At 38.5% G+C, this 27,002-nt stretch overlaps 2 pseudogenes; both read right to left on the bottom strand.

The window, feature by feature from the left end:
* Nucleotides 1-3,861: 3,861 nt before the first annotated feature.
* LOC101690541 lies at nucleotides 3,862-4,939 on the bottom strand (annotated as a pseudogene).
* Nucleotides 4,940-7,474: 2,535 nt separating this feature from the next.
* On the bottom strand, nucleotides 7,475-8,174 carry LOC106005624 (annotated as a pseudogene).
* Nucleotides 8,175-27,002: the final 18,828 nt, after the last annotated feature.

The raw sequence follows: 27,002 nt of genomic DNA, 5'->3' as shown, positions 1-27,002 counted from the left end.
ACAGGTTTTTATCAAACGTGTTTTTTTGTGCTAGTCTGTGCTCTGTTGCTTTCTAAAATCTCTTTATGCTGACATTTCTGGTGAGGTGGGCTGATTTTCATGCAGGCTGCAGGATTTGTTGTTGCCTTATGGTGGCACAACTCAGGAAATGAATGTCATCGTGTAGCGTTGTTAGTGTTACTCTGGTGAAATGTGGAAGGATGCTCTTCCCACCAGCTACAACTGTTTTTGTTTGTTTGTTTTTGTTTTAACAATCTGATTTGAGTTTTTATTTATTTCATAATCTGCCTGTTGATTTCCTAATTTATTTTAATTTAATAGTTCTCTTTCCCACCCCTTTGACTTCCTATATTGCCCCTTCTAGTGGGATTTGGTGCAAGTTATTATGGAGATAGTACAAATGATGTCGTCCATGGTGACCTATAAAATCACCCCCTGGCCCTCTACTGTTGTCTAATTCTAGGTATCTTGAATCTGCCTTTGGGATGAATCTCCTCCATATTTCACACTGCCGAAAAGTTCCAGGGATGTCTCTCTGAGTGGTTATGTAACCACATGTCTACTCCACCAGTCAATTCTTATTTATGAAGGCCCTACAGTCATCCTGGGTAGTATACACAGAAGCACCCTGCTGTATCTGAACCCTTGCATTGCAAAGGAGAGACTAGAGACGCTTTGAGGATTCTGACTTCAGATTGTTTTTTCAAGTATTTTTATTTATTTTATTGTGCTTCTCTAAGGGATACCAAAAGGTGTAAGTTTCCTGAGTGCGCAACCACAGTATAATCAAGACAAGGGAGAGAAAATGAGACATCAAATGATGACAATCTGGCTGCCCTTATTCTATAAGAAGATGAGGGCATGGGAATAGAGAACTCTATTTGTTAGCGAGTTTCAATTTATTTGGGTATACATTTCTAATTTACTGCTCTTCTTCACTATATTATGGTGTAATTATGTTTTATAGTACTTCATTGTAAGTAATTAATAACAGGTACCTTAGTAATATGTTGGCTGGGTTGCAGAAGGTTTCAGTCACTTTTAATTATTAGAGTAGTCTTGTATTGTTTCAAAATCTTAATTTTAAACTAAATTCAAAGCTTTTCCCCCCCTTCATTCTACACAGAATTGACTTCTCCTTATTCTAGCTTCTGGCCAGGAGTTTTTTAATCATGTTTAGCAAGGTAGAAGGAAGGAAACAAGGGTAAATTCTTCCTATTTAACTGCCTGTGATGAGGTTGAGTTCTCTGACTGGTTAGTTGTCCTCATTTATTTGGTTCAAGGTAATCATTACTGTGTTTTGGGGGCAGGCATGTTGTTGGTCCTCTCATATGTAGGTTCTTCGGAGGGTTTCCAAAGTCCTTCCCTTCCTAATGTATAGTTCTTGATGTGTTTCTACTTCCTTTTTTAGTATATGTGCTGCCAAAGCGAGCACGTGTTCCTACTTCCTTAATCCCTCCAAAAGTTGTCAAAAACTGAAGTCCCTTTCCTGTCGGTCAGTCTGCTTGATGAAGTCTGGAAAGACAGCTAGAATTCAGCAACTTTTCTCTTGTCTGTTGACCCTTTGGAAGGTCATCCATCTGTGACATGTCACACAATGGGGCAGATAGCTTCACAGCTCCCCTTTCTTCCACCATGCTCTCCAGTTCTCTATGGTTCAGGTAGCCCTGGTATGCTGGCCAAACAGACTGCCAACTGAAAAATAAATCGCCCAGCTTCCCTTTCTGTAGACATCTTCTGTTCCTAACACGGATTGCTTTTGAACCCATTTTCCGTGGTTTTAGGTAACAAGATAATCTACTTCCATTCTCCCTCTTGGAATAGTGTCTCTTTAATAGGCTACTCTCCTCATTACCCTCAAGCTTCTCTTTTTACACTGCCCAGGGAGAGGTGGTAATGCTTGGTAGTAATGCTTGTTCAAAACTGAGGTCTGTTAGTAAGCCCTGTAAGGATATTCTACGTATCAGAATACGGGGGTCTTAGCATGTTTTAGTGTTTAGCTTGGTATTAGACGCAGTTCTGTGGAACCTAGAAAATTCCCGGTTGATGACCTGTTTCAATCCAGAAAAGCATTTTATGAAATAAGATCACTTTTGCTGTTCCTCCCCTCAAGGAATGAAATCAGAGTCAGATAACCAAAGGTGAGGTGAATAATATGAACGATTTGGGGGAGATTTGCTGGCTCAGAAAGGGTGCAACTTGCCAGATATCCTACAAAGAGTCCAGAGGGATGAGACTCGTTTTAAGGACAGCTGGTACAATATATCAACAGTTAACAGAGAAAACAAAAGTCACATTCTGCTCCTGTTGGCTCTGAGAACCTGATCTCTCTCCTGGAATGAGTAGAACTGAAAATATGAAAATAGAATTAAGTTTCAGAGGAGTGGAGCAGAGAACACTGATGTGCTTTGAGTTCAGGTCTTCAGGCTCTGATACATTATACTCCAGGATGCCAGAACCAACAAATGGGATTTCTGATTACATTTGGTCATCACTAAGAATACTTGATTTTTTTCTGTTATTGTTGTCTCACTTTTTTCTTCTCAAAGTACAATGAGAATTCACAGAGAAAATGACCCCTCCCCCGAAAAAAATCAAATGGAGGAAAAAAAGAAAAAGAAGGAAGGGAAAAGGATTTTGAAAACTGTAGCCTAGTAATTTTGATGTTACTATTAGCACAATTTTTGACTGGACTAGTAAGTAGATGGTTTATGAACAGTTATCAAGAGAAAGTGATCACTGAAAGCAGCATGAGTTTGAGAAGAACATTAGCTGGACTGATCAGATCTATTTTCCCTTTTTTTAGACGAGTAATTCAGAGTAAAGTTGAAATATAATGTATTCTAAATTCCATAGGGTGTCTTAACCATTCTCTCATTGCATTTTTCAAAGGTATGATGGGGAAGTGTGGGCAGATTGTTGTTTGTATAGGTGGATTCAGAGTTCTTTGAGAAAAAGCTCATTCACTTAACAAATAATTTTGAATCCTTGTTGTATTCTAGGCAATGTGTGTAGCCCTCAAGATAAGAGACTAGAGAATTGACACTCATTAAGTGTCTGCTGTGTGCACTTATCCTAGGTGCCTGTCCATGGGATCTTTTTTACTTGTCCGAGAGGTGGGCTTCATTATCTCTATTTTCTATATCAGACAAGAACACAGCTAAGTAATCCAAGTCTCCTGCAGCATTATAAAAATCATCCCTTCACCACAGTGTAAGATTTAAATGCATCTGCACAAGTGTGCACACTATATAAAAGGAATAAGGTTGCTGCTGCCCTGCCAAGCACTTCTGGTCCCTACCCAGGTCCGACTGCAATGCTGGTGGTCCCAATGGTTCTATCAAAATAAATCGTGTTTGAAAAATAAAGCATTTAAGAAGACAAGTCACAATGCCTCAGAACCATATCTCCAACTCAAACTTTATCTATTTAAATGTATTATTTGCCTTTCACTAATAAACCTTTATTTTACTTGTTATAACTGAGCAATAAATCTTCTGCACTGAAGTATCTTCCTTGCCCAATTAATCCAAAGGGGGGAAAAAAAACTGAAATGATTAGTAAAGAAAAATGTAGGGGCTAACACACCCTTTTAATATGTTTTAAATATTTTTAAGGTTTAAAAGTGTTTCAAGTTTGTAGTTCCTAGTAGGAAAAACATTATCTGAATGAATACCTTAATGGCAAACCATTGTAGAATGTTTCAGTTGCATAGGGAGCAAAGGGGTAGGCATTCTCTTCTCAGCACCCCAGCTTTCTTCATGAGAAGGTCAGAGGTACACTGGTTTGTATTTTTGTAACATCCATTAGGTGATTGAAGTTGCTTTTCCTTCAGCCGGGGCTTTATTTGTCAGAAGGGCATTATGCTTGACTTCCAAATTTGGCTGACAGTTTTCTGATGAGATTCATAACCTTTGGGTTGTTTTGGTATTTTGACATATTCGCTGGGTTCTGGGCCACCTCCTGGAAGGCCACCATAACTTCTGGACCCTGCATGGCTGCAAGAACTTCTGGATCACTAAAAATTTCATTGAGCCCAGGCATTCCTGCCATTCCAGGCATCCCTCCAGGAAAATTACCAGGCATTCCCCCAGGAAAGCCACCTGGGGAAGAGCTATACTGAGCTCCTGATTGTTGTCTGGCTTCTTCCTCCCTCTGGGCTCTCTCTTGTTCTTCCTGAGCCTTCTTAACTCTTTCTGTTCTTTCTTTGATCTCTCACTCTTCACGTTTTTGGTCATACTTTCTCTCATGTTCAGCAATTTTCTGGGCCCTCGGTTGAACTTCTTTCAGCATTGCACTAGCGTCTTCATCATAATCCAGTTTACAAGCAAGGGCAAGATCATGTGCGGCTTCTTCCCAATGGCCAAGAAGTCTGTGTGCTTTCCCTCGCCACTTATAAGGCTGAACTGAATCAGGATTTATTTCAATAGCTCTGTCATAGTCTCGAGTGGCAGCATTTGGCTTCTGTAATTTGATGAAGACACTGGCTCTCTTGGCATACAGAATGGCCAAGTGAGAACTTGGTTTGATGGCATCTGTGAACAAGTCAATGTCTTTCTGTAGTTCACCATCATTTAGGGCATCAATGACCACCACTTTTTTATCACTTGCCTGATCCATCATTTCCTCATTTATCTCTACATTTTCATCTCCCATTTCTTGAGGGGCATCAATATCTGGTTCAATCACACCTTCATTTCCAATTTCTAGATCACTTTCCTCACTTCATGGTTCATCTGTCTTAATGTTTTCCTCTATCTGGTTTTTCTTCCTTGATACTGTCTTCTGATTTAGTTTTATGAGTGGCAGGTGGTACTTTACCCCCCATGTTTTCCACCCACTCCTGCAGGAAACACGTTTCCTCAGTGCGCAGAATGCTTGGATCGTGCTTACACATTTTCATGAAGGCCCGAAGCTTGCTCACTATGTGGGGGTCCATGGTCCAGAGGCAGTGGGAGGCAGCAGGTGCGGCTGAGGTTGCGACCCAATTCCAGGTGCGGGTACTCTAAGTGTTGGAGTCTTAAAGTGTATGTTTGTCTCTGTGTATTTATATATGTCTTTCTTCAGTTTCTCCTTGCCCTCTCTGTGGGGGCTAATTTCAGATTTTGCCCAGGAAGCTCCTGAGGTTTTCAGCCAACAAAAGTATGTGTGCAGAATTATATTTCCACAAGAGTGCTTGAGGGTGCTCTTCTTATCTCATCTTTGCTTCTGTGCTGGATGATTATCACAATTTTGGGTAAATTTTTAGGTGAAAAATCATATCCAAAATATGCTTCAGTTTTACTTCTTTGATTACTAATGCAATATATTTAAATTTTTTCCTATTAGCCATTTTATCCTTTTATTAAATTTTTCACTTTTATGAGGTAAAACACCAATTTATATAAGTAATTTATATACTTTTTCATATACATATTTATATAATATACATATAATATCTACACGAGAAACCTCACCATAAAGGGGAATTGGGTAGGAAAAGAAATTTTAAAAGATCAGTACACTGGATGCCTGGGTGACTCAGTTGGTTAAGCATATGCCTTCAGCTCAGGTCATGATCCCAGGGTGCTGGGATTGAGTCCCACATTGGGCTCCCTGCTCCTTGGGGATCCTGCTTCTTCCTCTTCCTCTCTTTCTCTCTCTCTATCTCTATTTGTAATGAATGAATAAATAAAATCTTAAAAAAAAAGTTAAAGAAAGATGAGCACACTGTCAGCCCACAAACTGTAGAGAGTTTTCAGGGTGACAATTGTGCCCCAACCCCCTTTTTTGTTTGCCCCCCAAAAAGCAACACTTCAAAAGAGTATAAAGTTCAAAGGCCATTCTTTTCATAAGCTATTGAAGATTTTCCAGCATTAACTGATACAAAGCATGATGAGACGGCATTTTTAGAGAGAGCAGCTTCAGACCCAGAAAAGGGTGATGAGGTGAGTTTATTTAATGTGGCAAAATCAGTGGCAAACACAATTTTCTTTTTTCTTTCAAGGAAGCAGGAATGCAAGTAAATGGTCACTTCAGCATAAGGGGAACATGATGATTCACTCAGTGAGTGGTTGGGAAAGGGCTAAAGATAGGATAGGGAGTTGGTCTCAGAGGTCTCACAATCTTAATTTGTTTGTTCACTTCTGAAAAAAAAAATAAAAAATAAAGTTTTTCAGAGATACCCTAAAGCTGAAAACCTGAAAGCTGAAAACCACACTCTCTTTTGGCTAACTCCTTCTGGAGTAACCTTTCTTTTTTTCCTTTTTTTTTTTTTTTTAAGATTTTATTTATTTGAGAGAGAGAGAGAAAAAAAAAACATGAACAGGAGGAAGGGTAGAGAGAAGCAGGCTCCCTACTGAGCAGGGAGTTCGATGTGGGGCTCCATCCCAAGACCCTGAGATCATGATCTGAGCTGAAGGCAGACACTCAACAGACTGAACCACCCAGGCGCCCCTGGAATCCCCTTTCTAATTTGGCTGGTACACTGAACAGAGCAATGCAGTTTCCCTGAGTGGGTCTCTTTCTGGGCTCTGGTTCTCAATAGGGCAGGCCCCTGCTACTTTCCCTCTTCTGTGGTGAGGGCAGTATGTGTTCAGCTGAAAAAGTTACTTTCCAAATGTGAGAAAGGGGTTAGACTGCTGCTTCAAAACTGTGGAATTATTTGGAATGTTTTACAAATGGTCGCTACATTGACAGCAACAAAAAAGGTAATTACAAAGTGTGTCCATCACAATATACTTTTTTAAAAAAGATTTATTTATTTATTTTATTTATTTATTTGAGAGAGAAAGGGAGAGAGCGCATGGAGGGAGGGGCAGAGGGAGAGAGAGAATCTTAAGCAGACACCCTACTGAGCACGAGCCTGTCCTATGACTCCCAGGGCTAGATCTCACAACCTTAAGAACATGACTCTGAGATCATGACCTGAGCTGAAATTAAGAGTTGGACACGTAACTGACTGAGCCACCTAGGAGTCCCCATTACAACATACTTTTTTTTTTTTTTTTTAAAGATTTTTATTTATTTATTTGACAGAGAGGGAGATCACAAGTAGGCAGAGAGGCAGGCAGAGAGAGAGGAAGGGAAGCAGGCTCCCTGCTGAGCAGAGAGCCCGATGCGGGGCTTGATCTCAGGACCCCGGGCTTGATCTCAGGACCCCATGACCTGAGCCGAAGGCAAAGGCTTAACCCACTGAGCCACTCAGGCGCCCCACTACACACTTTTCACTTCACATTGTGCTTACATTCTCTTAAATATTATTTCCAAAGATGCTCAGACTCCAGACCGACTGAAATCTGTAGGGAGAGGCAGAGATTGGTGAAGAAGACACAGGAGTTAGGGTGGGAAAAGCGCCAAAAGGAGAAAACAGCCTTTCTGTTAAAGATGAGCCATCAGTTTCAAGGCCAGTTTTGGGCAGGCTGGCCTCAGGCTGGAGTCAGTGTCCTTGGGGAGGAGCAGCCACAGGGTGGGGCTGGGGTGCTGTACATATCATTCAGTCAGGCAGAAGCTGATCTGGCATCCTTTGTGTACAAAGGTGCTTCTCTTTGGTGCATTTCTGCTTATCTTCCAAATCATCAGTTATCCTCTCTGGCTTGGGTACTGAGCTCTCCATAAACTCAGCATCAATCTCTGCCTGCTTCAATTTAACAGTGAGAATCTTTATTTCTTCTTGTCTCTCTTTTGAGAGTACTTTTCTTGTGCATCACTCAGCCACTTTAGGTTCCGGTCCGTCTGTCTTATCTGCTTATCCACCTCCTGGCAATGGGAGTCTGCCAGCTCAGCTCATTCCTCTGTGCATTCCAGGTCCCCCTCAGTAATCACTAACTTCTGAGACACCCCTTCATACTTCTAGTCTGCTTCTTCTGCAGTGTGCTCAGCTTGTTTGAGTTGGATTTCCGGAGTTCCATCTTTTCTTCATCTTTTTAAGGCTCAGCTTTCGGTAAAAGCTTCATACCACTCTTAACTCTCATCAGCAACTTTCTCGGCTTCCTTCAGTTTTTGCAGGGCATGGTCCAGTTCCTCTTCAAGCTGGATGTTTCAAGGAGACCACCTGAGCCTCAGCCTGCTCCTAGGCCCACCTTTCTCCTCCACCTCCTGCTACAGGTGCTCGGCCCTCTCCTCTGCCTCATTGGCTTGCACTGCAGAACCTGCAACTTGCACTTCACTGCTTCAGTGGTGGTGATCCCGGCCATGGTACCCCCTCCCAGCGCCAGCGCTCAGCTTCCTGCCTCCTCTGCTCAGAGCCGCAGCCGCTTCTCTGTAATGCTTTTTGGTTATATGAGACAGAAAGCCACTTCAAACTAGCTTAACAAAAAATGGGTCTTTCCTGGCTCACTGATGGCTCCTGAGAACTGCCTTATGTATTGCTGAGTTCAGGGACTTAATAGCATCATCCAGACTCAGACTGTCTGTTTCTCAGCTTGGATGTTCCGGGGACTGATGTAATTCAGGAAGACTTTTTTTTCAGGAAGACATTGACAGAATGACGATGCAGAGATCCAGTCTTCTCAGTCACTCAGTGAAGGAAAGTTCTCTTTTCTAGTCACTGTAGTACAGTTTCTCAAATGATCTCACTGGGTGGACACAGCCAAGTGCCAATTCCTGAAACAGTCATCTGCCCAGGAATACTGGATGTGGGAATGGCCATATTTACCTTGTCCATCCACTTTTGGAGGGATAGAGTTAGTCTCAAATAGTCAAGAGGGAGCACATTGTTAGCCCAAAGGAAACTGTTCTGCTAAAAAAAAAAAATCTAAAAAAATTAGATGTCTGTTCTAGTTTTAATTTTGCTCAAGCTGTTTTCTGATATAAAGACAGAGTATTATGTGGTCAAAGTTAAGTTTTCCTATAATTTCTTATCTAACTTTAAAGCTTAAAAAGTCACAGAATCAATAAAATTACTTTCTGTTTTCTTCAAATTTATATGGTTTATATTTTTGCACTTATCTTTTAAATAAACTAGAATTAAATAGACTTACAAGCAAAATAAATTACTAAATATTTAAATAGTATTTATTATTGAAGCTGATTTATCACATTTCCAATATATAAATTTTAATGAACACTACTTTCTGTTTTTAAGTAATTTGTTGACTTTTTTCTATTTTTTTAAGATTAATTTTTAAGTAATCTCTACAACACCCAGTGTGTGACTCAAATTTATACTTCCAAGATCAAGAGTTGCATGCTGTACCAACTGAGCCCAACCTGGGGCTCCTTTTCTTTCTATTCCTACGCCAGCACTATAGCATTTTAGTTATTGTCACTATGTAATATGCTTTGATATTTGGTGGGACAAATAAATGGCAGATAGCTTAAATGACAGGGAATAGAAAAACCTGGAGTCAAGAATTTTACCTACCACAACAGATTCTGTTTTTACCCAGAAGAGGCTGCCTGTGCAGTGGGCTCTCTTGGAGCTGAGGTTAAGGATAATTGAAAGGAAGGGAGTAAAAAAGTGGGGACATGGGGCCATGGAATCCAAACATCACTACGGCTTTAAAAATATGGCAGTGCCTATGTATTACAAAAGATGTGGTCTTCTCTAATTGGAGCTCAAGGCAAATTACTATGTAGGCAGTTTCTTTTTAGCACATTCTTTTTTTTTTTTTTACTTCTCACTTGCTTTTGACATCTCCAAGTTAGGCTGTTGATGCCACTCATGCTCCAGAGAGTGACACCAGTTAGACGTTAGGCTTTATGAGCTTGCTGCTTCCAGGTCTATGCCAGGGGGAGAAGGTGTTCCCTAGCACTGAGAAATGACCTCTCACAGTCACAGCGAACCCTGCCATGAGGGCTGCTGGAGACCTTCAGTGAACAAAGGGGCCCCTTGCCCTCCTAAGATCATTACCTAAGCGATGTCCTTTTTATTCCCCTTAAGGCTTTTCCGTCTCTACTATGGATCAGAAGGGAATCTTAGAAAGGGTATTATGCCTCTGCTTAGCCATCAAATATTTATTAAACTTAGTATTTACTGGGCATTGTTTAGGAATTTTAATATAAATAAAATATCATCCCCCTTTTTAAGGAGTTCATTGTCAGGTCCAGTAGTTCTTAGTTCCTTGCATTTGCTTTCCCAAAGTTTAGGCTCCCACTTCAAGGCCCTAAGGCACTTGACATTGCCTTCCATATTTAAACAGATTCTCTAACCTTTAGGGTTCCCACTTATGCCCATTTTGTGGCAGGAATGACCCCCCCACACCACCATCTCCTCTTATCCCAGGCCTAAGTTTGTTTTAAAGCATGCAGTATTAGAACCTTTTTTGATTTTTCCTCATGATAGAATGCTTCATTTTAAATTCAGTGTGCCCCTTTTGCTAATGTTGACATAACAAGATTTTCTTACCCTGGACATCTTAGATCTGGACTCTTCAAAGCCCGAGCTTTACCTTATATAGCTCTATTGTTGAGTTCTTGGAGTTTGGGGTACTTATGATTATGTTTTACTCTATTCCTATGAAATTCTGTTGTTAACAGGGACATTCTGGTGGGTGGGGTGAACCTTGTAGCTGTGTCAAAACTGTTTTACTCTCAGGAAGGCACAGTGGCTCTAGGTACTTCTCTGTGGTCAGGGATATGCTTCTTTCTTCATTGATCCTGTTAAGTGACAAGATCCTGTCTTTTGGGATGAAAAATACCCATGTGATTATATGCACTGATTTATCATTCAGTGATCATATTAGCTATGTCGCCTCTTGCATTCTGTCATCTGGGCCCCCCTGAGCTGTGAAGCTATTACCCTTCTCAGGAAGGCACTGACTTACTCATCAAGGGGGACTACTTCCTCTCTGTACTGCTCTGTCTCCCTGGAAGCCTTCCAACAGGACATCAGCGTTTACAAATTGATTTGCACTACCTTGGCCAGAATGTAATTCTAATTCCAATTTCTTCTACAGGCCTCCTACAAAGTTCCAACATTCCTGAGTTTCCCTTTCTTCTTGTCCAGTAGTTGCTCTTTGGTTTTGTTTATTTGCTGTTTTTTTTTTTTAAATCTACCTTTTATCAAGCTTATTTATCCTTCAACGCTCTGTTCATTTGCTAGCTCTTCCAAAAAACCTATCTGAATACTCAAACTGACTTCAAAGTCACAGTCAATTACATGATCCTAGTTTGGTGCCTAATTATTGAACACCTTGCATCACAGGGTAAGGTCATAGGCCTTAGAGACTGTTCTGCTCTGTTTTCAAGCGGCTCAAATTTGGGCAAATTATTTACCACTCCTAGGTTTTAATATCTTCATTGGTAAATAGGGCTAGGAGTGATCTTTCTTCGTGTCACTAGAGTCCCTGTACTGTACTATATGTTGTAGATGATCAAGAAATGAAGAGGAAGTTGCTTGCAGCTTCTTTTTGCCAATGATAGGTTTACTTTAGAAAGTATTTTCCTGTGGCTCTAGGACAAAATTTCTTTTTCTATTTTAAAGATTAATTAATTAATTAAATTTATTTATTTGTCAGAGAGAGGGCAAGGGAGAGCACGAGCAGGGGGAAGGGCAGGCAGAGCCAGAAGTAGGTTCCCTGTTGAGCAAAAAGCCTCATGTTGGACTTGAACCCAGGACCTTGGATTATGACCTAAACTGAAGGGAGATGCTTAACTAACTGAACCACCCAGTGTCCTAAGACAAAATTTCTTATCAATGTTGATTAAGAGTGGTTATAGACAAAAATTTTATTGAATTCTTAGATTAAGGATTAGGGACTTAATGGATCATGATCTCAAAATTTCTGAATTAACTATATAATGAGGTTAGCTCAAATAATCTCATTGGAGCTCAAAACAGGGTAATAACAGTTGTCATACACTTGCCTGACAGATATCAAAAGAATGGATAGCACATTGACCAAAGTGTGTGGTCACATATAAATTATATCACTTACTGAAACGTTCAGAGTGATTGGCTTTTCTCATGAATGATACTGAAATGAATTTAAACAGATTTTTAGGACGTTTTCTTTATGCATTGGTTTTTCTTAGGTTTACCTAGCAATCTTCTTGGTCCTGTTTAATCTTAGAAATTTAAGTGAAGATTGATTTAATAGCAGGGATTGTTTTCAGAGAACTTGTTTTAATGTTGTTTCAAGGAGAGTTACTGGCTAGCTCTAATTTGGGTTATTGCATAGGACAAGGCATTTCATTTCATGCCCTCATATTCTCCTTCTTATGAAGCCTTTCTGCCTAGCTCATAATTTCTAGTTCAAGTTCTGTCACAAGTGAATTGTGGGGCCTTAGGACCTTACTTTCTAAACAAAGGGATGAATTAGATGATTTTCAGCAATTCTGAAAGTTAGCATATTTCCTTAAACATCACCATCAATTGTGTGTGTGTGTTAGAATAAATAATATATTAACTGTATATAGGTTTTATGTATGATATTTTATAATAAATGGTACATGTGATTTTATGCCATTTTCATAACTACCACAATCAAAATTTGTGGTTAAGCCTTTTATACTGCAGCATTCAAATTTTCTTAGCCACTGACCTTTATAAATGACTTGCTGGTATATTGGTTTTCTTGCTTTTAACCCTCTCCTTTTTAGGACTTAGAGTATAACCTTGTCGAGAGTTCTAGGGCTTTGTTTGCATTTTCATTTCCTTTTTGGTTAAATTCATGTACATGAAATATTACATATATAACATGATATATTCAATATATAATATATTACACACGTGAAGTATATAATCCAATTAGGAGAAAAATTACATTTAACATAATATATGTAAATTATACTTTCTATATATAACTTTTCCTTAATTGAATTATATATTTACTTTAATTTGTATTGAATATATGTAATTTTATTCTTAATTGAATTGTATATTGAAAGCCAGCTGGAAGATTTTGTCAGATAAATGTCCCAGCTTGAAGGCCAGTCTCCATGATACATAGAATCATCATTCCAGCTTCTATTAATGTGAAGAATTTTGAATTATTTTGAGTGATTCAGCAGCTTCTGTTGCCTCTGATTGCATTGGTTGTGTGAAACAAATTTATGTAAACTGAACACAATTTTAAAAATTAATGCTTTATTGGGTGTGTGTGTGTAATCTTTTGAACCAATTCAAATCTCCTATTCCAAATGTCGAAATCCAAGTTTAAGGTAAGAATTCAACCTGCTTAGTTCCAACAATAAAAATAACACAACTGATGTGGTTGGATGGATGTTTACCTTCAGATGTTACCAGTTTGCACATGTGCAGGAAATAATGACTGTTGGCACTTCACAACTTTTTCTGCTGCCTGGAGGTTGTTAGATTTTTTTTAGGCATTTGTTCTGTGGATCTCAATTGTAGAAATGTTACAATGGGAAAACTATATCTTAGGAACAAGAAAGCATGGTGTATAACTGTTAATCAAGTGTAACTTACTTCCCCTAACTGTCCTGCTCCCAAAGGCATGCTTGTATTATTTATAGTGGTTTACCATAAATATGGTCCTTAAAAGATTTAAGGGCTTGAAAGTCACAAATACTGGTGATGCTGGGTGTGACCCAAGTAAAGACCACCAGATTGGTTGAAAAGCTTGGTGAGAGTTTCGGTTCCTCTCATTCCTCAGGGGAGCCTTTCTGTTAAGGTATCAGAAGCTTTCCTCTTGCTTCAGGAAGCCCATTGTCCTGTCCAGGGAGAGAAATTCAATTGGTAGGGCACTTCATAGATCTCTCTTGATCCTCCTGGACAGAGAAGAGAAAGCCCAACACCTGACACTTGGAAAGCTTAAGCCTCTGAATGAAAAATTGCCATGAATTTGAATGAAGATAAGAGGAAGGGGACAGTGAAAGATGTTCTAGTGGTGAGGGATCGTCGGTGTTGGCGGCTGCCCATCCCTCTTATCTCACCTAATGGCGGGTGCCTGCCAATGTTTATTTGTCCATTGCCATTCACCAGCTGCTCCTCTACCATGTTGTTTTCCTTCCCAGATGGCAACACGATGTTCCACGATAAAACTGACACAAAAAACAATGCAAAATTTGTCTAAGAGAGGTTCAGCAAGCATGAGAAAAACATCTGATAACTCTCAGAGCCCGCCAAGTTCGCAGCTTACAGTGCCAGAGTAATTATGGGATGATTTGAACAGAGGCAATGCATGGGGAAGCCACTTCCAAATGTATCAGGTAGGTTTCCAGAAGAGGCGAAACACTCAGCTTTCTCGTTCCTCTGGCACCCTGACAGAATCAATGAGTGCTGCCTGTGGCTCCCAGAAGCCTCGTACATTATGGAATCTGTGCTTTACCCCGTGCTGCCTAATTAATGGCCCACTATTTTAAAACTCTTTTATTCAATTAGACTCTGCTTTCAATAAGATAAACACTCTTGCTATCAAAATCCCGGGAAACCAACATTTATAGGCTGCCTTCTTGCCAAAGCATCTGCTTTTCTGTTACCCTTAGTTTTTCATTCTGTCCAGTCTTCATTTGGCTGTTTGAATTCTGTAAAAATTGATTGCTAATTTTGGGGAATAATATGAAAGGAGATAGTTTCTCTGCCATCTTGTAACTCTGAGGGCTACTTTCCCCTTAGTCTCTATATGAGAACACAAACTAAAGAGAATCATTTTATTATTGTAGATTACAAAGAGCCACAGATGTTACTTAAAATGGGGCATTGACTGGGTTTCATATTCATCACTATTACTCAAAGTACTGCCTTTTTTATGGGTTACCATTACTTCATTTTTTGTTAGATCAGGTTTTTAGGTGAAATACTAAAGACTTCTTTCTTTTTTCATTTGATCATGTGCCTCTTCACTTGATGCAGAGTTGTCTGCTAGGGATATTGCATTCATGTCTGTTTAGCTAGATTCTTTGATAGTTATTATAGTTTTTTTAACTTACTTTACAGATAATACTGAGAAAAAGAGTTTTTAAAAATTCTGTCCAGGGGCACCTGGGTGGCTCAGTGGGTTAAAGCCTCTGCCTTCGGCTCGAGTCATGATCCCAGGGTCTTGGGATCGAGCCCCGCTTCGGGCTCTCTGCTCAGCAGGGAGTCTGCTTCCTCCTCTCTCTCTGCCTGCCTCTCTGCCTACTTGTGATCTCTGTCTGTCAAATAAATGAACGGAATCTTTAAAAAAAAAATTATGTCCAGCATTCAGGGAGTCTTCCCCAAACTGGTTCAACTGTGAAACTGTTGGTTTTAAAATATTGTTATTGAAAATAAAGAATAGAAAATACCCAATAATCTTTGGTGAAAAGTATTATTGTGCTGAATTAATTCATTCTTTCTGATTTACAAGTGGTATAATATATTGATACAATTTAAAAACAGATTTTACATTTATTTGGTCTGGGAAGGAAGTTTTTATTGTAGATAGTATCTAACAGGAAAACCCGTTCAAGAAATGTTGACACATTCCCACATATAGGGAAAGGTTGTTGAAAAGGCTCAAAATTTCCTGAGTAAGACGTGAGTTTAGGTGTTATTGGTACCGTTAACATTGGCTGAGTCACTTAACCTCTGATAATCTCTATTTCCTTTTATAGAAAATGGAAATATGAATCATAGTTACCAACTACAAATGTTGCAAGGGTTGTGTCAGTTGACAGATGCAAGAGTTTTGTAAATTGTAAAGCATGTTGCAGCTCTTCGGCAGTTTCAACGAGGCGTTTCTGTTTAGCTCTATCTTCAGAAAGTCTTCCTTCTTCTTAGACTCTAACTTGCCTTCAGTAGAGGATTTTTTTTCTTTAATTTTATAATTTGTTCTTGCAGCCTCAAATCCTGGAGGACAGGGCAGTGTAGATTTTATGACTGTTGTGAATATTTGACTTTCTAAGGGCAGAGGAAAGATCTGCATATATTAACTTTCAAGGCCATGCTCTAATTCAGTTTTGTAGGAAGCAATGTCATTTGACATTTCAACCTTTTCACAGGACAGATAGTTGGGTATTTTCCAAGACAACAAGAGCTGAACTTGAACTCTTTCTTCCACTTGACCATATATATACAGGTAGAATTAATATAATGTACATATTCTAGTTCATATTCATGTTGGGTCAAAATGATTCCAAAGAACAGAGCAAGGTCAGATTGAGAACTTTCAGAATCTTGAGAGGTTGATTTAACTAATCGATGTTCATGTTCATTTAGAATAGAGCAGGGGCTCTTAATCCTGGTTTAAAATGACCTGTATAACATTTTTGCCTGTTTGGTTTCAATTCTTTATGGCTACTCTTGCTTACTTAACTATCTCTGATGAAGTAAGGAAATTAGCAGCAGCAGAACCCATGTCTAAACATTCTGACTTAAATGATTTGGCATGGCTTTTCATTATCAAAAAACTTTTAAGCTCCCCAGGTGATTCTAAGGTACAGTTAAGCTGAGAATGACACATTTAGATATAAGCGTCAATAAATTATCTACCAGTAGGTACACACATACTGCTTTGGTATTTGGCTAGGTTAGATTCAGCTAGGCATGATTTTTGAGTGATCACTTGAACCAAGATTCTATAATAATGTAAAAAGCATGTTTTTGAGTTATAAATATTGACAGTAAAATTTTACATTTTCCTGCTCACTAATTTATCTAGTTTTTAATATTGGTGTTTCCACATGAAATATTAAATATGTGTCACCAGGTTTTTAATTTAGAACAATGGATAAAATAAATTTTTTTTTTAAAGATTTTATTTATTTATTTGACAGAGAGAGATCACAGTAGGCAGAGAGGCAGGCAGAGAGAGAGGAAGGGAAGCAGGCTCCTGCTGAGCAGAGAGCCTGATGTGGGACTCGATCTCAGGACCCTGAGATCATGACCTGAGCCGAAGGCAGCGGCTTAACCCACTGAGCCACCCAGGCGCCCAAAATAAATTTTTTTTAAAAGATTTTATTTATTTACTTGACAGTCAGAGGTAAGCAGGCTCCCTGCTGAGCAGAGAGTCAATGTGGGGCTCGATCCCAGGACCCCAGGACCCCAGGACCATGACCTGAGCCGAAGGCAGAGGCTTTAACCCACTGAGCCACCCAGGCGCCTTGGATAAAATAAATTTCTAAAATGGTAAATATTGATGAATATGGAATCCATATACACAAAAGCTTTGGGGGACCAAGAGGAAAAGGGGTCCAAAGACCAAAATATTTGAGGACTGCTGCTCTAATCTATTATTCTACTTTCTTTAGTGCTCTGTGTCTATCTAGAATTATCTTGTTTATTTGTGCATATATTATGTGACTTTTCCTAATTAGAATACAAATACACAAAGTACAGTTTATTCACTGCTGGCCTTCAGTACCTAGAAGTGTCTGATACAAAATAGGTACTATGGGTTGAATTATGTACCCTAAACATTCATATGCTTAAGTTTTAATCACTATTATCTCAGCATGTGACCTTATTTGGAAATCAGGTTGTTACAGGTGTAATTAGTTAAGATGACCTTTTACTGGAGAAAGGCCAGCCCCTAATTCAGTACTATTGGTGCCTTATAAAAAAGAGAAGTTTGTGCATACACACAGGGACTGAAGTTATGCTGCCCCAAGCCAAGTTACTTAGGGAAGCAAGGAGAGAGGACTGGAAGGGATCCTGCTCTAGGACCTTCATCGGGAGCAGAGCCCTACAGACATCTTGATTTCAGACTTCTGATCTCCAGAACTGTAAGACAGTAAGTTTCTGTTGTTCTAAGCCACCCAGTTTTTGGTACTTTGTTATGACAGCCCTAGGAAATTAATATAGTAGATATTCAATAAAAGTTGGTTAGATGCATGAATCATCTACTGCTTCACAAGTACTACAGCATTTTTCACAGCAATCTGATTAAGTAGTGCTATTGTATTCTCTTTCTGCATGTGGGGAAACTGAGGCTTAGGGAGATTAAATAACTCACCCAAGGTCACATCTCTCTCTGTCTCCTTAGCTCCTAAGCTCTGAACAGTGTGGTCTGACAGATACACTACATAATGTTATATATGAAAACAGATGGTTGCCATGAATAAGCAGCAGAATGCACAGAAAGACTACTCAACTTGGAAACCTAGTATCTGGAATGTCAAGTATTCAATTTCTTATTCAATTTAGCCTTCTTCACCCTGTAACTCCCAACCTGATTCAGGCTCAGAATCTGCAGTGGGGAAAGAAGGCGTGGGGTCTATCTTTGCTTTCTGTTTTCCACCTTGTCCTACATATTTCCTAAGGTCAGGGGGAGGTCAGAGAGAAGAGGGAAAGGGGGAGTAAAGAAAGGACCTTCTTTGTGTAGTGGCCACATGACTTTGTAGCCTTCTGAGTGGCAGATGGGGTATTACTTTTTGTTCTTTAGAGACTTGTATTATAGCATTGTTCCCTGCCAAAAGAAGATGCACCCTCTGGCTGACTCTGGTCTTGGTTCTTTCTGTTGGAGTACCTAACCCTGGATGGTAATCGCTTGGGCATAACCCTTTGATGACAACTCCAGTCCTGCTACTTTCCTTGGCATTCATTCTGGCTCAAAGGAAACATTTGGCTCTTTTGTCCCATAAACTCTGAAAGTACAGGCTGCTCCCACTGTAGCTCTCTTATCCTTTGCCATAAAAGGCAACAGTTCCTGCAATCCTCATACATTTGCATTCTTTCCAGACTAGAATCAGCCTCTAGGTTCTGTGTCCTCCAAACTGCAGGGGTTGTATGTTAAGCCCTCTGAGAGGTTTTCCTGAAGCTTCCCACACTTGGCTTGAGTGATTGTGGTGGGAAATATCCTGATACCTCTGGATTTTAAAGGGAGTTTTGTGATGTCCTTATAGATAAAATCTTGCTAGGAAGGTTATTATGACCAGAATACTAAAAATACTGGGTATAATATAAATGTCCACATTCCAATCAATGGATCATTTTAAGCAATTCAGCTATTCTTACTAAACATCTACTATATGCCAGACACTGCCCTAGGATAAGAGACAGCCCCAATTCCTAAATTCATGTTCAACAAATTCCTTTGGACAGTAGCCTGGTATGTATGTTAATGGACCTTGGGTGAGGACTAAAGGATGGGCAGAGCAGTAGTAAGATAGACTGAGGAATTCTGTGGGGGTGTGTGTGCACTACCATGGCTATGCTGTCAGCCAGGTTGAATACCTGGCCGGGCACTGGGCTTATCACAGGAATAAATTCAGAAAGGCCAGTCTGAGTGGTCATCCCATGTTTCCATATGAAAACTTGAAGTGGGTTCATATTGCAGCTGGAGTGATAGCCTGGTACAATGCAAGGGGATATTTAATACTAGATTAGCATATTGGACAAAGCATTGTACTAGCTTGGATGGTGTATCATAGAAAGGAAGTGTCATTAGGTAGACAGCTTGGGTCAGATCATCTCTGTATGCATCTCAGCTCTATAATTTAGTGACGTGTGTGGCCTTGGACATACTCATTTAAACTCTTCAAGTTTTAGTTTCCTTACCTGCAAAACATACTCATTATGTTTAGCTAGCTAGATTTGTTACCTTGTACCATATATAGTTTGAATAAAAATAGATGAAACTTGGGGCATCTGGGTGGCTCAATTGGTTAAGTATCTGCCTTTGATTCAGGTCATGATTCTGAAGTCCCAGGATCGCATCATGCATCAGTCTGCCAGCCCAGTGGGGAGTCTGCTTCTCCCGCTGGCCCTCTCCTCATCATATTTACTCTGTCTCTCTCTAATATAATCTTAAAAAAAAAATAGGTAAAGGTCATAATCAGGGAAAATACAGTTAAAGCAGATAGTAAAGATTGGGGGGGATATAAAATAAAGAAGTATAGTTCATATACTATATTACAAAAATAATGCATATTAAGGGGTACCTAGTGGCCCAGTGAGGTAAGTATCTGACTCTTCATTCCAGCTCAGGTCATGGTCTCAGAGTGTGAGATCAAACCCTGCATCGGGCTCCGTGGTGGTGTGGGACCTGCTTAAGATTCTCTCTCTCTTCTGTCCCTCGCCACCTCTAAAAAAGTGCTGAAAATGTTGGAGATAAATTTGAATTTAAATTATTAAAAAAAATACATATTAAAATACCTCATAAACTTCAATATTAATTAATAATATTTATATTATTTTCTAGGTTCCAAATACTATCTATGAGTCACACACTCACACTAAATTTAGGTCATAAAGATGCCTAAAATTTATGTAGAATTTCTTAAATGAATATTATTTAAATATTGTGGAGATGATTTTTAGAATGGGAATCATACTCTGAGATCCAGAGTCTCCGAAGAATAAGCGTAGATGTAGCTTCTATTCTTTCTGAAGGCTTCTTTAGTTCATATTTCAGTTTCAGCAAAACTCTTTATTCTGGCTTCTTAGTAACTGAAAAATTTGGTGCCTGCCAGACATGCCTTTACAATCTTTAGGTCTGAAGGATATTAATCTCTTTCTAAAAGACATAGCTCTTTTGCCCCCTTTCCTTGCATACACACACACACACACACCCCTCCTCTTATGTGCAATTTGGTATGCTTAATAAATTCTAGTGATCAAATAGGGAGTTCTTTAGTCAGTAGGAAATTGTCTAATTTGTCTCTGGAAGAAAAAAATCTTAATTACCTTTTAGAGAATTTGTTTAGTTTTAAATGATATTAGACTGTGGGTAAAGTTTTCCTTTAGGGAGGTGCAAGACTTAATATGTTAAGAGCCTATTAAGAGCAGTGCATGATTTTTGCATTTATTCCACAAATATTTATTCATAGCCTATTAAATACCAGTCAGCATTCTAGGCATTAGGGGTATATCAGTGATCAAAACAGAATGAAAAAGGCAAAAATATCTTATTGAGTTAACTCTTTATTTGGCCATCAGACTATAAATAAGATATATAAGTAAAATATCCAGTGCTAGGACCTAAGAAGAATAAAGCACAGGCAGGCAAATGAACCACTAGAGAAAGGGATGTTCAGTTTGGATAGGTGGTTGGGGAAGGTCTTGGGGAAGGTCTCACTGAGCCTGACTTATCAACTGGCCTGTGGGACAGTCAGCCTCTGGCCTCTTCTGGCGTCTTCTGGGACAGTCAGCTCAGAGACCTGTGGGTGACAGTGGCCCTGGACTCGAGGGCTGGAGAGTACTTGTGTGGCTGGAATGGAGTAAGTGAGTATGAAAGTGGGAGGTAAAGTCACAGTTAATGGGGAATGAGGGGCAGTCACAGGAGGCCTTGTAGGCCACAGTGAGGACATCAACTCTTATCTTGGGGCTGATGGGGAACCATTGGAGGGCTTTGAGTGGAGAAATGATATGATCTCACAGTTTAGTGGGGTCACCCTCATTGTTATGCTGAGAATAGACTGCAAAGGTAGAAGTGGAGACCATTCAGGTGGGTATTGGCAATAATCTAGGCAAGAGATGATAGTGGATATTGCGAGAAATGGTCAAATTCTGGTTGTATGTTGAAGGTGGAGCCAACAGGATTTGCTGTGGGACTACTAGATGAAGAGGGGAGAAAAACAAGCATTAGGGAGAATGGCTCTGGGGCTTTTGGTCTGAGGAGCTAGAAGAGCTAAAGTCTTGATGGGAAGCATCTTGGAGGTATATGTCAACCTCTCTTCTCTCCACTCATCTCTCCCCAGCTCCTACCACCACATTGCCTCTTCTATCTTCTTCAGCTCTTTAATCTCATTCACAGATATCTTGCTCCTTCAAGCTCAGGACCATCACATTTCTTCCTGTGACATCTTGTTTACCATCTTATTTAGTTTTTCATTTTATTTTTGATTTTTATTTACTAAAGAGAAAGAAAGGTATAAAAACTCCTTAAGAGCTAAATGTAATATGGTGAGAATTATGGCCTTTTAATTCAAAGGTCCTGTTTTCTTCTCTTCTTCATATATAATGAAGCCAAAAGATTGATGGACTAGATATTAGGAAGTCCACATTATTGTTTAGGCTCTCTGATCTTGGGTAATAAGCAGCCATTTTATGGACTTTAGTTTTGTCATCATTAAAACCCAAAAAAGGATACATGGCTGGTGAGGTCATTTCTGGAGCTGGTAAGTAGATGATTACATCTTCATCCCAGGCATTTCTACTGGTCAGAAATAACATGGCTCCAAGAATGATACAGAATCTTTGGAGTTGGTTCATACTGATGAGATACCACCGATAATATATAAACAATTTATTGCGTACTTAGTCTATTTGAGGCATGATATTAAATGCTACAGAGAATATCAAAGATGAGAAATTTACGTTCTTTACCATAAACATCTAATCATAGTCATTTACACAACCAACCCACTGAAAGGCATCATGTGGTATGGTGACAAAAGGTCAAAATGGAAGTATAAAGATCATTTCTAACTAGAGAATGTCCATTAGAAAAGACTCAAGAAATTGACATTTGAGTTTCATCTTGAAGAGTGAGATTTTTATAAGTAGAGATGAAAAAAAGAGCATTAAGAAAGCTATAGTATGCTGATGGAAAGGTACGCTAACAAGTTTAGAGAATAGTGAATCATTTAGCTTAGAGGCCAAGGATGTATTAGAAAGTCTCGAATGTTATTACCCAGAGGAAGGTAGCTTGGATGTCCAGGAAATGGCCAACCTGAATATTGTTTCAGGCCTTCACGCCTTGTTTCTACTCCTTACCATCACTATCTGACCCTGCTCTGTTCCCTGCATTCTCTAATTAAGCTAAGCTCCTTGAACAGTGGAATCCTTCTATTGTAGTTGACATTAATTTCACTTGGCTTTCTCCAGCCCTATGTCTTGCTTTGTAGTATTGCTATTCAATCCCAGATCTGCAGCCATAGGACATCTGGAAGCAATGCTTAGTGAACACCTTTGTATATGAAATCTCTAGGCCATTTCTTAATCACCAGTGAGTTTAAGCTTTCACTATCCTATTAAAATTTCCAGTTATATTTGATCACCTTTTCTTTTACAACTTTGTTAATTAATTCTCCAATATTCTCTCCTTGTGTCATGAAGTCTAGAAACAATTCAGTGATTTACTAATTGCCTTTAACAATTCTATTAATAATATTAAAATGTATAATATGAAGCACTGCCTTTGTGTGTAAGTTTGGCATTGTAAAGATTTATGTAAGTTGTATCAATAACAAAGGAGGAAATGTAGATACACATTTTATTCCTAAACGAAGAATATACATTACTATTATTTAACCCAAATTGGACCATTAGTGATCTTTGTGTATGTAATGTGACCCTACATCAGGGGGTTTTTAAGATGTGGGAGTATATGAGAATGGATGAGGAGTATCCTATATCTTTCTTTTTACTAAATGCTCATAGAGATTTAACATTTCTCTTAATTTTCAGTGTAGGCAATAAACTACATTCACTTTATCAATACTTGTGATTTGTAACCAGTAGATATCATAGATTTTTTTTTTGGGCATATGATTGTTGCAGGTCTCTCAAAATGTCATTTATGTTCATGACTACTTTAAATTATTGTACATATTAAATCCACCATTAGATATGAGTGTTTAATAAGTTAGAGAAACATATATCATTGTAATTTTTATTTTAAAATGTTTTGATGTATTTACATGTAATTGGTTTCTTTGTTCTTTGTTTTTTTAATATACATATAAAAATATTTTCAGAAGAGATCCACGGATCTCACCAGACTGTCAAAGGAGTCCTTGGCACACAAAAAATTATGAACCCTGCACAACATAATGTTTTGAATTAGATCTAGAATGATACATAGGCTATAAGATCAGACTTCCCCTTTTGCCACTCCTATTTTCATGAATAAGTGGATGGTCCAGAGTAATGGACACTCTTAACGTGTTGATAATATGGGTATAGCAAAGGATTGAGCACATTTTTCATAAAACCTCCTTTTCTGTTTAACTAAATGATTATACATGGTAATCAAATACAGTGTACTTCAACCCAGATAGAAAATGTAGAAACCTGGCACAATCTTGGAAATGTTAATAGGTATATTATATTTAATATTGTATTTTCTCTGTTGAGTATGTATTTAACAAAGAGGAAATGCTAACAAATGTTTCTACAAAAAAGATTTATTGGTTTGTCACTTGATTTGAATAGTTCTTCAAGTAACTATGCTTTGTCATTATGTATGTGTATACCAATACATTTATATGTATAGGGCTATAGTTATGTACATATACATGGATATACATAGATACCAAAATTTTATTTATTGTTTAGCAGAGTCATTTTTTTAAATTAATGATATGCTTTATAGCTAAGACTTAAAATGGGAATTTTCCATTGCCTTAAAGACTAATGTTTTCTATGTGTAAATTTCTCTGCTTCTTACCTATTGGGGTTTTAAAAAATGAATTTATAAAATTTCCACTAATTAATTTGTCTAGTTAGATTGTATTACTATGTCACATTGCAGTTTAGTCATCAATTCCTCAAATATTAGTATAAAAAATAAAATTTTGGATCTTAAAATTTACTTTTCAAATGATTTAGTTCTGGCAAAGATACTTGTCTGTTTATATATTACACTATCTTTTTATCCTCTGACACATTGTTTTTGATCATTTGCTGCAACTTCTAGTTGAGAGCAAGTTTCCTATTTTAGTTACTTTATAAAGCTTTCTTGCACTAGGAAAAGGCAGAGGTGATTTATACATTTTACATACCCCTTCCAACAAATAGTCATTTAAAAGATTGATTATTTGTTCATATTTTTTTTCTATGCAAATATTGAATAGACTCGGATGTATCATCTATTATTATCTTGCTGTAATAGGTTTTATTCTATTCATGTATATTGGATGTCTCTAGTTGGGTTGTGTTTCAAGTTACTTTCTATATATGTCCATTATTTGGGTAGTCAGGCAACTGGACTGAGCTGTGATTGGGTTCCATGGTCCATGGCATCATCTCTTGTGTTTCCAGCCTTTCCAGTGAAGGAGCTGCCAAGTTGCCCTGGATCGGGCAGATGCTCAATAAATGCCAATTCACAACAAATAGCTATCTGATCAAAATGTTCTTACTACATCTTCAAATCTCTTCTGATGTAGGTGATGTTGAAACTTTATTTGGTCAGGTAAGTGGCCATAATAGACCCATTTAATGCTGTGTGATTTGGGCTATATATAGGATCAAGGCAACTTTGTGTTTTGGAATTTCAGAAAGTCACCTTCAGTAAAAACATGGTATAATAGCTGAGGTATATGTCATATTAGAAAATTTTACTGTACTTTGTCAAGCAGGCATCTCCAGCACCTGTCCATCATACTTAGCACTAATCTGAATGGGGAAGTTGCTGTGTAGATCACCTGAGAGAATATTTAGGTTATCACTCAAGATATCTTAATGCTCAAGGATATCTCTCAACAAAGACAGCATTTCCTATGACAGTGTATTTTAAAGTTTGGTGTTGACCTAGTAAGTTTTGGGTTTGTTACCTATGTATAACCAGGTAGTTTGCCAAGGTAGAGGTTTGTGGGTTGCAACTAACAATATACTGCATTTTCTACAGATATTTTAAAGGCAGAGACCTAGTAAGGGGACCATAGAACTTTGAGTTTCTCCTCTTGTCTTTGAAAATCTTATGCTACCTAAAAACTTTTTGTTTTGTTTTGTTTTGATTTTTGGTGTGCTGAGACTAAGTTCTAAAAGTTTCCCAGGGAATTAAAACAAAATAGGTGGAAGGAAGAAAATCCATTGCAACAATGGTGTAACTGGAGATTTCCTTCTTGTTAATTATTTCACATATCTTCAGCCTTTCAGTTGTTACAGAGCCCCAACAAATGCCAGGCACTGTGCTAGGTTCTAGGGGGGTATAGAGATGAACAATATATAGTCTACATCTTCAAGGAATTGACAAGCTATTTTGTAAAGAGCTAACTACAATATAGGACAGAATGAAATAAATACTAAATGGATAGAGAAGAGGACAGATATCTACTGGCCACAACCTGTCCTAAGAGACTGCTTATATGACAGAGAACCATGTGTTCCTTGATGAATTGCTATTAAAATCTAGTGTTCGACTGAGAGGTTAAGAATATGCTGTGTTTGCCGACCAGGGTTGAGAGGGATCTATAATGAAATTCATTTAATGAGGCTCTCTGAAAGCAGAAGTGCTTTTACTAGAGGCAGCTTCCACTTGTCTAGTCATTATTGTGGTTTGCTTATGAGTAAAGGGCTTTGTTGTAAACACATTCTTTTTCCGAAGGGCTCTTTTGACAATAGAAGGGGATTGCAATTCTCTCTGCAGGCCAAAAGAGGGCACTTGGAGCTCTCTGAATGGCTGTTACAAACTGCAGCAGAGCTGGTATTTGGCTCAGGTTTGTCAGGATGTTTTCTGACTCCCACAGAATAGATCTGATTAAAATACAGTTTTGGAACCTGGACAAGATATGGAACTTACGGATAGGTAGGCTCTGACTTTGATCTTTTGAAACTGGAGACACGTATTTATTTAAGTACATCTAATATTAGTGATTTACAATCTTACTCCCTTTGTATATATAGAACGATAATATATTAGTCTCAAAAGGAGCCACTGCCTTGATAGCCACAGAATATAGCAGCAAAAGACTAATGTTTGTATTCACCCTGAAAACTTACCTTTATAGATCTGTTGCCAAAACTCTGCTCGTTTGTGCTTTGTTTGGACATTAGACTATGGAAGCTTCGCTCCTTCCTTTTATTTCTTTTAAAAGTCCTCCATTTCTCAGCTGGGAATGTTGGATTATTTTGAGGTATAGAAGACTATAGTAGCTTATAAGATGGGGCCCTGAAGCTTGAAACTAACATTCTGAAGACTGGTTTGTGTAGCCAATATAAACATGACTGACCAACTTTGTTCACAATTGCAAGGATTAGTTGTATTTTTGTTTTGCCTTTAAGGGCAATCCTGCCTAGAGGCCAGGATGAACTAGGAGATCTCTTGAGGTAAGATCAAGGACAATATAAGAATTTCCATTAATCCTTTAAAAACAAAATAATGAACTGGCCAGAGCATGGATATGAACTGAGATTCTTGAGTTTTAGCCTCCATCCAAAGTAGACTGAGCTGCAGAGAGATCTGAGAGCCTTATCAGTTTGCATTTTTAGTTGTCTTCCCAATTAAATGGAAAAAAATAGATTTACCCTCATTCATTTGGACTTTTCCGGGAGG

Source organism: Mustela putorius, unplaced genomic scaffold (assembly GCF_011764305.1).
Source record: "Mustela putorius furo isolate JIRA1106 unplaced genomic scaffold, ASM1176430v1.1 tig00003898_pilon_pilon_pilon, whole genome shotgun sequence".
Classification (NCBI taxonomy): domain Eukaryota; kingdom Metazoa; phylum Chordata; class Mammalia; order Carnivora; family Mustelidae; genus Mustela; species Mustela putorius.
The sequence above is the reverse complement of the archived record's forward strand: the minus strand, read 5'-3'. Positions and strand labels throughout refer to the sequence as shown.